General features: G+C 39.6%; 1 protein-coding gene across 4 annotated transcripts in view; it reads right to left on the reverse strand.

Annotated features, from left to right (window-relative positions):
- CDK14 (cyclin dependent kinase 14) overlaps nucleotides 1–13,272 on the reverse strand; it is a 283,282-nt gene that overhangs the window by 24,767 nt on the left and 245,243 nt on the right. The gene's annotated exons all lie outside the window — the stretch shown is intronic.

Here is a 13,272-nt window from a genome sequence, read left to right on the forward strand (position 1 = left end):
GCAGGGATTGAGCAACTGCTGCCCAGCTGTCTGTCTTTTAAACATAAATATCTTCCTCACTGAACATGTCTCCATGGCAGGTCAGGATCTGTTTCCTCTCTACTGTTTTGTTTTTCACATCCCCACTGTGTATCAGCAGGCTGTACCACGGCATTAAAGCTACAAAGGCTCTCGTGTGCTTTACAAACGTGACTCRTGTTCTGTAGGTGAAGGAGAACAAGTGTCCAGAATAACTTCTTTTCTCTTCATTAACACTTCMCATCAAATTTTAAGTCTTCTCAGGGGCATACTCTACATTGTGTGATGGGTGTGAACTTTCTGTAGTTGACTTTGAGCTACTTCATGCTGTCACAGTAAATATTTTTAGGTAAAAATTATCCAGAAACAGTTTTGTCCTCAAAAACTTTTAAATGGAGTAAGGGTGTAGTTCTATAGAGTTGAAAGCCCTGAGGAAAAGCTTCGTGTAGGGCTTTGAACACTTCGGAAGAAGAGAGAAATAGCAGTGGGCTGCCTTGGAAGGAGATGTAGGAGTGGTTATGGGATCTACTGGAAAACGCCTAGATTCAATCGTTGAAAGTTTCCACATTGAAGGTATCTGGGAGGCATACTGGGAAATTACCCTTTTATGTTTTGAATCATCGGCTTTCTTCCCTAGCAATTGCCAATGGCAACCGTCAGGAACAGAATATTTTTCTAGATGGACTCTCAGTTTGCCTCAATACAGCTGTTTTCACGTCTAGTACGAGCCTTAAAAACACCTGTTTGGTAGGCATGGTAGGTAGACCATCTTACCCTTCATCTTCAGACCCTGGGACTAACTAAAAACATAAGCAAACCAACACGTTTGCCTGATAAGGTCACTCAGTTACAGCATCAAAAATACCTTTCTGAGAAATGTAGTTCCTTAAGCCTAGAGCATTAGTTTAAAAGCTGAAGTGTAGTTATCTGCAGGTATTTTTACACTAAATTTCATGTCTAAAATTTCATGTCTCATTGTGTATGTTTTGGTGCTAATCCTGTCAATGTATAACAAATCAGTTTAGATGTCCAGCAATTACCCTTCATCATCACAGATGCAACGCACRCCCTTAAGTACGTGTCTGGCTGGCTGTGCTTGGAAGTGCTTAGATAGGTACATGACCTAAGTGTCCCCATGTCCTCTCCCAAGCTGGGGATGCTGGAGCATCACACAGAAGGACTTGCACAGTTAGTCCCATTTGCAAGAGTGTGAGCATCGAAAGCTGAAGAGGGAATCAAGTCTTAGAAATAATGTACAAACTTAAAGTCAATTCTTTCATTATATAGTAAAGTTGGGAAAGAAACAGGTTTTTTGGAGGTATTTTCTCCCTTCATACCTTCTCTCCTCCCACCCTACCGAATACTGTCACTTACGAGTACAGCAGAGTGAGAGAGAGGCAAAAGCTACTATATATGGAAGAGCATTTGAGTTAAAGATAGCTCAGGATGACAGATCGTGTTAAATTCTCATCATGGTCAGGCTCCTCGCAGTTACAGTAGAAGAGCTTAAATAATGAATGAAAAACCCACTATTTAATTCCAGAGGCTTTCTGATAGAAAAGAATACTTGAGAAAGGCAGAGGCATTCCTAAATTCCCGTTTATTTCCTCTAGTGATATCATCCATAACATTTGCTTTCAGTTTTCTGTATACCTGGCACTTAAGCAAATATTTGTGTGTTATTTAATAACAATCTCAAGGCAGCAGATAATACGTGTCAAAAAATGGTACTGACTTCCACTTAAGACAGCTATCTCCCTGGCCAAATGACTGCAAGATCAGTGTTGCATCCCAACCATAATTCAAACCACAAGCTTAGAATATGATGCTTCTACTGCCAACATGTAGTGTTTGCTGAATACTAAATAAATGGTGTTTACAGACATCAGCTCTATATACAAACATTTTCCTTWAATGGATAAGGACACCACTAAGAAGTATGACTGACAGTTCTATCAGTCCCAAGATATGTGTTTAAATACATAATCTTTCTAATCTGGTTCCACATAGACAAGCTTCATCCACCTACTTTGTCCTTTAAAAAAAATATATCTGCTATAGTATGTATTTCTACTCTGCACCTTTTTTTTTTTTTTTTTTTTNTTTTTTTTTTTTTTTTTTGTATTAAGGTTAAAGATTTATTTGCTCTTATTAAAGATGATCATTTATTAGATTTTACTTTTTGTACTTTACTTTTTGCACAGTGCCACTTAAACATACGATGAAGAATATTTCTTCCCCAAAATATCTTAACATAAAAATGTCTAACACCTAAATTGTAAAGCAAATTCAAAGAGACTTTGAATGTCTGTATAACCTGACATATAGCCTGAATAACTGAAAGAGATACAGGTTCTCTTTCACCCTGTGCATCAGGTGTAAATACAGAGGCAGGCACACATGAGGACCACACGGTTGTGGAGAACACAGTCTCCCTCTTATGCTCTCCATCCCATAGGAAATAAAGAATGGCTAGTTGGTTCCCACAGGTGCAAATTCATTATTTTTCCTTATTCCTATCAACCTACAGGTATCTTCTTCTGAAACTGCCCAGAAGAYGACCCCATGGTGCACAGGCCCCTAACTTTGGGATGGATAACACTTGGCATGGGCTCGCACATGGCACAGTGATTCCTGCTCTGAGCTCTGTGAGAGAAAGACCACTCTCCATCTCACATTTCTGAGCTAGTTGGTAGAGATTTCCCCTTTGAAGACGCCTGCCTCAGCACTCATGACACCAGGTTCAATAAAGCTGGCCCCGGGAGATGCAAATTATACATTCCTCTTCGTGGAAGACAGTGCATGTGCCTGTTGTTCCCCCTTGGCCTCCCTCTGAACGGGCAACGGGAAGAAAGTGTCAGCCTCTGCTGGAGGCTTCACGGGAGCTCCCGCCACAGGGAGCACGGCAGGAACGGGAGGGGAGCAGGACACGCGCCCCAGTTCCGGCAGCGGCTCCTCCGGTGGCCTTCCCATAGGGGCCGGCAGCGGGGCAGCAAAAATACAGCACGGTAAATTCAGGATGAATATTTACAGGGATGTGTACACAGGCACGCGTTCAAGACTTACGTTTGGGAGCTGGATTTCAAACCTGGCAAAGCCAGAGTTTCGCGTGGATTGAGGATTCTGCCCAGTTTTAGCTGTATAAAGGAGCAGTATGTGAAGGATAAAACAGCTCCAGACTCCTGCTGAGTCTCCAGGAGCTTCTCCCCAGCACGGTGGGTTGAGCGACTGCTGTCTCTCCGTGGGTAGCTTTAACCATCCTATAAACACATGTGGTGAGATGGGAGGTAGGGCTGAGCTAAAAAATGGACCAGCTTCCACTCTCTTCCCAAGCAAATGGAAAAAGAACCAAGCAATCTAAATATCAAAGCAATTTCCTATGCAGCTTAATAGCAGAGTCTGGTCATTTCCTAAACCTTCTGTAAGCAGATAATAATAATTTTTATTTAATAGGAAGCGGAGTATATTGCACATAGTTTGGTTACAAGCTATACCAATTTCTTAGCTTTTTTGGAGTGGATAAAATAAAAACTTAACTATGTGCTAGAAGCTTCTTTCTTTGCTGACAGGAAYCAACTACACTCTTGCCCCCTTTTAAACAAACCAGCGTACTTTTCACTCCATAAATCTCATATTACTTCCTTCCTTTTCATTTATTTTGAATCAGAGGGAGGAGTTTTTAACAGAAGTGCTCTATGGCAGCAAAAGGAAAACGGCAAATCAGGATGGAAGCTGCACAAGGAAGGTAAATCAAAAGTAATAAAATCATGGAGATCCAGTAAGCTCTGTGGGGGGAAATAAAGTCGATGTTGACTGAACACAGAGCTGGAGAAACATTACACATGAGAAAACTGCATTAAAAGTAGGCTGCACTCTTAACAGATGATAGGGGAAATKAAATAATATTTTATAATAAAGATAGGAAGAAAACTGCCAGGTTTGCAGTCTCCAAATGAGATGCAAGTTTGAAAAACAAGTGATAATGTAAACGCACAATCTTAAGAGCAGAACACCACGGAACAATTTAATTAAAAGGAAAACAATATGCTCTGCAACCCAGGATCAGAAATAACATAGTGCTTTGTGTTTCTGTTCATCTAACCAGAGAGTTATTTATCAGATGCAATAAGAAATACAAACTAAGAAATAAGAAATACAAAGAAATACAAAGAAATAGAAATATAAAACTTGCATGAAGGTTTGAACTTGACCTGAAAAATATCGGTCATGATGCAAAGCTTTTTAAGCGAGTATTTTAAAAAATCCTTTCACTTGGTTTTAAGAGATACAAGTATAGAACAAATTGAAATATCTGTGGTCACAAGAGCTTCTGTTGTGCATGTATAATTTTTAAAAGTAGCTTTACTTGCAAATGAAGAATATGTCAAACGTTTACTGTAATAAAATACTGCCATTTTCCCCAGACTTCTAAGATTGGCCTTAAAGCATGTGCATGGTCTGTAGGCCTTCAAAAAAAAAAAAAAAAAAAAAAATCACTCCCTGAAAACCTTCCATAACTGTGATATTAAGTTGAGCAATAAAAGGTTAGCTTAGTTTATGTTAAAGGATATTAATGACAGTAAAAGATATTGCAGAAGGAAAAGGCTGTAGATTTGCAAATGAGTTTCACACATGATTTATAAATGCAAATGTGAAGAGTAGGTGATAATGAAATATAAGCAAGTAAGGGCATATGATAGACCAGATACCCCGGGGAGGTGGGGGAAGTGTGCTGCACTAAATGCACTTTTTTAAAAGCTAGAATGTCAAGAACTTGGRCCCAAATAGCAAGGGAAATCTCTTMTCAGAGTGGAATTACAGAAAAGATAAAGACAAAGCAAGTACTAGTAACTATAGAGAAAATACAGCATTCAGATATATTAAAAAATAGGGAAATTGCTCTGAGGTCTGACCAAGGCAGTAGCAGCCAAGAATGTCAAACCTCAGAAGGTCCATGAAACAGGACATGAAACATGGGTATGAGTAAGACCACTTTCTCCAAAGAACAGCTTAAGAAAATGAATATTGTTGGTTAAGTTGGTTAGTGATTATTGACGGTTATTGTTGCTTGTCACCATTCTTAGTAATGTACAAATACATTAAGGAGATGCACGAAGAGTGTAGAATTGATGGGGCTACTCAGGGGGTCTACAGTCCCTCCGGGGACTTGGGGCAAAGAGCTTTCCCAAATTCTCTTTGGGACACATTGTCTGGGCTCCTGCCAATCCTTTTCCATGCAGCAATAACAGGAATTAATTTGTGCTTCTCTAGATGTCCACGGATTCCATAATTAATAGTTCGACAATTGTTTAAACTGAAGATTTTCCACTAAGGAACCTCTCTTCTCTTCTGCAGAAAGAATCCTGCGGATTTTTAGGGACAAACTCATGTTAAGGGAAAGGTGAAAATGTTTTCACTACGTACAAGTTTGCCTGACAATAGTAAATTGCATGATTTGATAATGTTATTTCCTTACAGAGGTATAATGATGAAGCTAAAAAAAACAAAAACAAAAAATACAGATCAAAGAAAAAAGAACTGAAGTGTCCTTCAATTACACCGATCAGTACAYTGATCTGTTTATTGAATCTTGGTTTTACATAGCCACAATAACAGTCTGTTTTCTTCCTATTTTTCAGAGCTGCAATACTTTTTGTGGTGGTAGGTACTGGCTTGCTTTAATGACCTTCCAAAATTTTATTTATATGTTGAGGATTATTCACACAGAGCTTTATTAAAAAGTCAATTAGTAAAACAGAACACTAGAAAAATGATAAAAGAAAAAAAACCCATTTTTTTATAAACATTGATCGCTAACAACTTGATGTCTTATGTAGAGCATGTGCAGACAGAATTGCTGGGGCTAAAGCAATGGAAGATTCACTGGGCACCTTTGAGAGTTGATTTTTCAAGGCAGCTTTCAATCTGTTAAAGAAATCTCCCTGAAACTGGGCTATGGACGGGTTCAGCAGCTGGGCGTGTTAGAAAGATACGCTACARACAATCACAAAATTGTCTATATTCACTATTTTAGTGAATATATAAACCATTTTATACATTGATATATAATATAATACCAAATTTATAGTACAGAAAGGACTGCCAGTAGTGCATACGTGYCCTGGGTAACCAGGCTCTTTCCAGGACGTTCCCAGGAAGGCATTTCGAAACGGGTCTGCTTCTTTCAAACTAGCGGGCAGCACCACGTCCGTAACACGCAAAGGGTTAATTGCACAGCTGAGCGTCTGCTCCRTTTACTGATAAGCAGCGAATGTTGTAATTTTTCAGATTTATGAATTGCTGGGGTCACTCAGCATCTTGTGCACAACAGCTTCTGTCTAGATCTATTCCTTACCTGCTGGGCAGAGACAATTCCTCTCTCGCTTGGAACCCCGAAGCCCTTTAAGCTGCTTGCTCTGTAACCCTGGCAGCTGGGCCGAGCACAATTCTTCATCTTCTGCAACTGGGCCCCTCTAAATAAAAACTAYGGAGCCTTGTTAGCCAACAACTGAGCGTGAAATCACTACATTGCAATCCCCCACCCTAAGAGTCAATCAATTTTTTTTCATTACAGATTTGTACGCTAGGGTCAACAAGAAGAAAAAGCACATGGAACAAAGTGGGCATGACGGATGAGAATGAAGAAATGTATTCTGAGCTGTAAGCTTGTTTTCATTACTAAAATGTGCCATTTGGAAAAAGAAAAACTACTGATATGGCCTATAAAGATGAAGAAAGCTTATGGTTAGTAATGTCCTTCGAATGCTAGCATACATTAGACTGGGCACAAAAGGATCTATACGATCTGTACTGCCATCAGGATGATATTTGAAATTCAGAAGTTTTACTGCTCCCCTAAAAAAAAATACATCATTTTACCTTAATCAGAGAGTAAACATAAGTGACAGGTTTAAACTGCTAAATTTCCTGGATAATATTTCCATTGCATTAATTAGGAGGAAGGAGGATTAGATAAAGGCACGGGGGATAAGCAGATATATTTTAGCTTCAGAATCAGGGCCAATCTATCTGTTCCACAATGTAGTTGTTACTCTGACCCATTTCCAACAAGCTTTTTGCACAGAAGGATACATCCATTTTCCTGAACCACGCAGAAAAACCWTAGATGCAGCCTGAAGACATAGCTAAAGACACCTCAAGTTTTTGGTTATGCAGAGATGACCACTGCAGACTGCAATAACTTAGTTTAAGCAGTATTTACTCTATATTGTTTTGCAGTGGCCCTCACATGAGGCTGCTACATATCCTCTATGAAGAATGAGACAAGAGGACACTCCTTTTTTTTTTTTTTTTTTTTTTTTTTTAATGAGAACAGAGTAGATTTATTTTTAGTTGTTTTAACCTGAATTATAGAAGTAAAGCACCTACTTGTATTCTTAAAAACTCTATTCCTATTTCCTATTTGGAAAGGACCTTCACCATGAACCTTCCAGGAGCTCTGGCTCCCAAGAGCAGTCAGAGCAGCACTCAGTATAACCCTGAAGATCATTTTACTCCCATTCAAGCTGTTTTCTAAAAGCCCTAAGGTCATATTCACTCCTGATATAAACTCCCTTGAAAACAGTGAATTTACAGTAAGTCCATAGTGTTGAACCATTCCTTCTACCACTGGAGAACCCACTTTCCTTCCCAGGCAAAGCCACCTGCCTTACTGCTGGGTGGGATCTYGCTGGTCCATTTGTACGTCAGTTCTCAGTTCATCACTGAAAGGTTCCAAAATTCAAAAAGGTTTCTGCAAAACCAACAATTCTTCATGTCTACAGTAGACAGGAAGGTAACAACGGGCTGAAACTGCTGCAGGAGCAGCCAAGTTGGGAAGTTTTCCTTGGTGTCTAATTGTAAAGGAGCGCAAAGCACTGGGACAGATTGCCAGGAGCCAGGGGAGATGTCGTGGATTCTCTATTAATGGATGTTTTTAGAAACAGGTTAGCCAAACATCTGTCAGAATGACACAGATAGAGCTGATCCTGCCTTGGGGAAAGMAGCACAGACTAGATGACCTCTTGAGGCTCTTCCTGCCCTATTTTCTATGATTCAGCGATTCAGCACATAGCTTTGAAACACCCGGGGGCTTGATACTTCTCTCACCTCACGTTATTTTTAAACCAGTGCAACTTCTCTGACTTCCGCAGAGCTTTATCTCACTGTCCTAAAGTAAGTGGGAGAAGAATTCTTCAGACTGGATCTGCTTACAGACTGGATCTGCTTACAGACTGGATCTTACAGACTGGATCTGCTCTCCCACTGTGCTCTACGGCTGATTTCCTGAGATGAATTTTTGCATATTTAAAGCAGACAATAATATTAGTCACTTAGTTCAACTCTGTTATTATTTCAGTAAAAATCTGGGTCTCATCATATCCTGCAAAGATGGAAAAAATCTGAGTAGTATCTTTGCAATTTTCAGCAATTGTCAACTTCCTCCCACCACAAATTTCTCTTTGCTGATAGAGGTACAGCTTAGACCTGGAAAAACATTCACGTCACCTATCCGAGACAGCGCTGTAGACAGCAAAGAGAAGGAAGGGAAACAAGATCAACCAACACTCTGGTACTTCACAGAACCTCAAAAATGACACAATATTCTGCAGCTGGCTGCAAGAGACAAGGTGTCCCAAAACTGTCAGGGAGCAGGGGCAGGTTGCTGATGATGGTAAATAGGCACGGGGGCTAATAGTGTCCTCATCTATCAGTCTCCAATGATGAGGAAGCAGGCAACGCCTGCCAGACGCCTCCAGAGCTACGCAGAATCTCGAATGCAAGTTATTTTAAAATAYCAAAGCTGTCCAGATGCCGTGAGCAGATTACGCAGAGCTGCAGGCAGGCAGAGCTCTCCCTGCCACAGCCAGCTGCTGTTACACCGCACCAGCCCTGGACAACAGCGGAGCCCTAGGAAATGCAGCCCATGCTGCCTCAGTTGCTCTTTGGCCATGGTCATCACTCATGGATTTTACATATTCAGGACAGCACTGTACTTTTCATCAGTGCCATCTAATCTGAAATTATAAGAAAAAAATAAAAATCAGCTCTTACCTATAAAATTATTCTCCTCTAAACAGATTGACTATACCTACCCATACACATGTAAGTGGATTTTCTGCTCCAGAAAATTTGCAGGAATGAAGATTTAAAATAAAGCATTCGAATTCTCTTGTCATGTGCTGTCAGAACCACAGTGATTTCTAGGACTATTAACAGGTACTTTCTCAGGTTAATTTCTAAGTGGTCATTCCCTCTCTGTGTCCCTKCATCTCAGGAACAACCAATGGCAAATTTAATACAAAAAGATAGTGAAGATAAAAACTGAAAAAAAAAAAAAAACCAGAAGGTTGATACTCCAGTGGTAATTGAACCTGGCATATTTTCTATACTCTGGTGTGACTGGGATTTGAATATTTGTTTCCCTCAAGTAAAGGTTGTGAAATCCCCTGAAACACAAAGCTGTGATGAAAAGGTCCCTGGTGTACAAAAGAGATTTCATTTACTTGTGCAGTGCTTTGAGATTTGATTCTTCACATAGAGTGCTYGATTTCCTTGGGACGATGAAAGACTGTATAAAACCCAAAGGAACCCTGAGAGAGGCTTAACTCCCACCTCTGGATTCCTTTAATTAAGAATATAATATCTGCAGATCTGGGGGCTCTTCTTGGCCTCAAGGACCAGTGAAAACACAGTAAAAGGATTCAAGATGCGTTCAAGAACATGTCTATGGATATTAAGAGAAACAATCTGTGGAACTCTTTCATGCTAAATCACTCAGACCAACCTGTACACTAAAATTCACCCAACTATATCATATTTTCTTGCAGGAATTCCTCCAACTACCTACCTGCCACCTCCTCCCCTCCAATGAATTATTAGATACAGGTGTTTGCTTCCTCCAGGTGGGAGAGGTTGCCCTGTTGCTTTAGTAAGGCTCACCCTGCACCTGAGTTCATCACAAGGTCATTTTTCCCTCTGTGCTTTCTTCTCCCATTACTTGGGCTTATCTCTGGCATATTCCWCCACTTTGTTCAAATGTTCCAATGTAACCAGAGATGTCTGCGTGGTATCATGTTAGCTCCCATATGGCAGCTCATTTTGAATGAGTGAGGTTTTTCCATGAATAAACGCACCCTCCCTTGAATGGGTTCCCAATTTGTCTTTGATTTGTCTTATCAAATTGGTTGCAAAGCAGAGCTAAGTCTGAAAAGATCTAGAGGGATACCACAAACCTAATTCCTCCACATACCTAAAACTGAACAACACAACTCTTTGTTCAAAATTGCATCAGCTGCACAGACTGCCATCATTAACAGCAAGTGAACCCCAAGTATGCATTTCCTTCTTTATCATGCTATTGAATCTATCCTTTGCCTTTCCTTTTTTTTTTTCTTCTTTTCTTTTACATTTTGCTTTTTTCTTTTCCCTTTCTTTTTTATTTTTTTTTCTCCTTTTCGTTATTCAGTAGTACTCTGTGCATAAYAAATCTGAGGATAACTGGAAAGCTTATTCCGTAGTTTGAGTATGCTGGGTTTTTTTGTTTTCCCTGGGAAAAAAATGCAAACTTATCTRGAGTATCTCAAACTGGAAAGCTCTCTTGCCTTATCTTACTGGTCAGCTGTCCATCAGGCTCAGACATACTCAGAGATAAGGCCTGGAATACCTGCAGCAGTAAACACTAGAGGCAATTTAAGTGGAAATCTTCCAAAGTGTAGGCTCTTGCAATGAGGTAATCAGAAGTATACCTGGGCATTTTGTGTTCATCGTGGCTTTKCACCCTCCTCCCTTTTTCCTGGGTGATGATTCCTGATTCCTCACTAAAAGGGAACTCATTCTCTTTCCTGGTTCAAAAGCTTAAGTTCAATGTAGTTAAAATAGTGGCCTAATTCTTCATTCAGCCGCCTCTTCTGCATCTCACAGCAGTTCTCCTTGCAGAATCGCTTGATGGTGCTTGGCCCCTGACAGCAAGGAGAGCATCAATTCCCTTGCAGAAACCCAGGAAGGAAATGCCTATCGAGCAGCATGAAAGTTTCAGTTTCACTGAAACTCTGGAATTTACTGGAAAGAGATGGGCTCAGGAAGAGTGGAAGATGCTATTTGGTCTTTTAATTAGGGAGATTCAAACCCTTCTCTCCATCTTAGCTCCTACACAGTAAGAGAGGTCAGAGATTCTCTATTCTCTGTGCTCCAGCAGAAGGGGAAATGTTAAAAAGGATGAAGTTCTCCTTGTAGGAGAAGCAGACGAGCACTGCTGGAGTTGTCAGCACGGCTGAAGAGTGATTGTGAAGAGAACTCCTGCATCAGAAGTGCAAGTTAAGACAACATTTACTTTCACACGTCTACTGTCTGCCCCTAAGAAAACCTGGTTAAGGGAGACTTGGTCAACCATGTTCTTGAAATGCACAAACGACAACCCAGCTTTCTCATAGGTGATAAGGAAGTAAAAGAAAATTTGTAGATTGGGGACCTAACAGCAACATTATCTAGCTAAGAAAAATTGCACATTTCAAATAATTACTGTTAAAGTTCAGTAAATTATGGTTATTTAGTACAGTGTCATACTTTTAGTTGCTCATAATAATGTGTAATTCAGTTAATAATATGCCTTCGTGGGTTTGTCTGCAACTGTGCATGAATTAACTTTTCTCCTAAAGCCGGATTCCTTTATCGACTTACTGTTTTCCTTCTGTCTGCATAGGGCACTCAAAAAGTTTTTAGAGGATATAGCATTTCAGTAATTATTCAAAATCACACAAATTAATATTGGAGCATTTAAGTATGATTGGAGCATTTAAGTATGATTGAATCTGCAAGTGTGAATCCCAAAGAGAAAAGCAGATTTTATGTGGCAAAGAGTAGCAGTCTGAAAAGCTGAAAATATGACATAAGATCTTTGCACAAAACATGTAATTCAAGATATAATTGCATGGTACCTAGCAAAACAGCCGCTAGCCTTGGTCTGARCTAATGGACACACATCCCCCCAAAAAATGTAAAATAACGAGATTGCTCTTCAACAGCAAAGAAAATGCTGCTCTAAAGAAATTCAAAAATGTGGCAAATTTGTAACTGCTGCAACGTCAAAACCTTATTCTACACAGGCAATGGAACGAGTGACCAGCTACATTCTATAAATCATAAGAACTTCCTAAGAAGATTAATAACAAAGTTGATTGCAAATAGAAGGACCAATCATGAGGACCATAAGTATTAAAAAAAAAAAAAAATGGACTGGATCACCTAGTACTTGATAGCACAAAGATAACAAAATAATATCATGTAAATGTTGATTTTGGAGGTAAGTTCATAACAGTCATGTCTGCATAAGTCATTAGGATGTTTTTGCAGTTCCCTTGTAACTCAAACATTGATCTGCTTTTAGGAAGACCATCTTTCTGCGCTGCTGTGGATTTTTTTGTGGACTTGCTTGTTCAAAAAACAAGGAAGCAAGCGGAATTATTCTTGCTTATGCAGCAATTTAAAGAAACATGAAGGAGTTTTCTCATTTGAGGRAAAAAAAAAAAGACCTGGTAAAAGAATACCACTTTACTTCAAAATGAATTGATATGGGTCAAGTCAAGATAGTCAAGCCTGTCTCTTAGACTTCAGAAAGGACACTTTACCTGGTGGGCATGGCTGGGAAGGGCTTGGAAGCTCCTTAATAAATGCCTTAAGGCACATTTTAGTGTATGCTCAGTGTTAGCCAAGTGCTTAGGAATCTCACTATATTAAGCTACTATATAAGTTTGTAGGGACGATCTGCAAAGCCCTCACAGTGCAGTATATTCCATACTAGAAAATGCTAATAAGCACTAATCCATGTGCATTAATAAATAATTAACGTGCAACCATCTCTTCACACTTATAGAAGATATTTTCAAATCTTGCAACCCACTCAGATTACGATCTCTTGAGCAAGCAGGTTTTTCTTCAACTCCGGCGAGAAACCTGTTATTTCCAAGACTTCAGATTTTTCCTGCCTGACTCAAGATCTTTATCACTGTTCAAAAATAAATTAGCTAATAAAATTATTTTTAATGTAATACTAGAAGATGCTGTTCCAGTTAAGAGAGTCTAAGCAAAGGTATTCATGAAACCATGACCGCAGCCTACAARTGTTTGAGCCACAGTGTCACAATGCTACAAATCCATCTTTAAAGCCCCTACAATGGAATCACAACCATTCTGATCCAGTATAATCTGCCTCTGTTGTTCCAAATTTGATCAAAACATCTGAGAGCATCTATGTAG

Source organism: Nothoprocta perdicaria, unplaced genomic scaffold (assembly GCF_003342845.1).
Source record: "Nothoprocta perdicaria isolate Ctin4 unplaced genomic scaffold, notPer1 scaffold_23, whole genome shotgun sequence".
Taxonomy (NCBI): domain Eukaryota; kingdom Metazoa; phylum Chordata; class Aves; order Tinamiformes; family Tinamidae; genus Nothoprocta; species Nothoprocta perdicaria.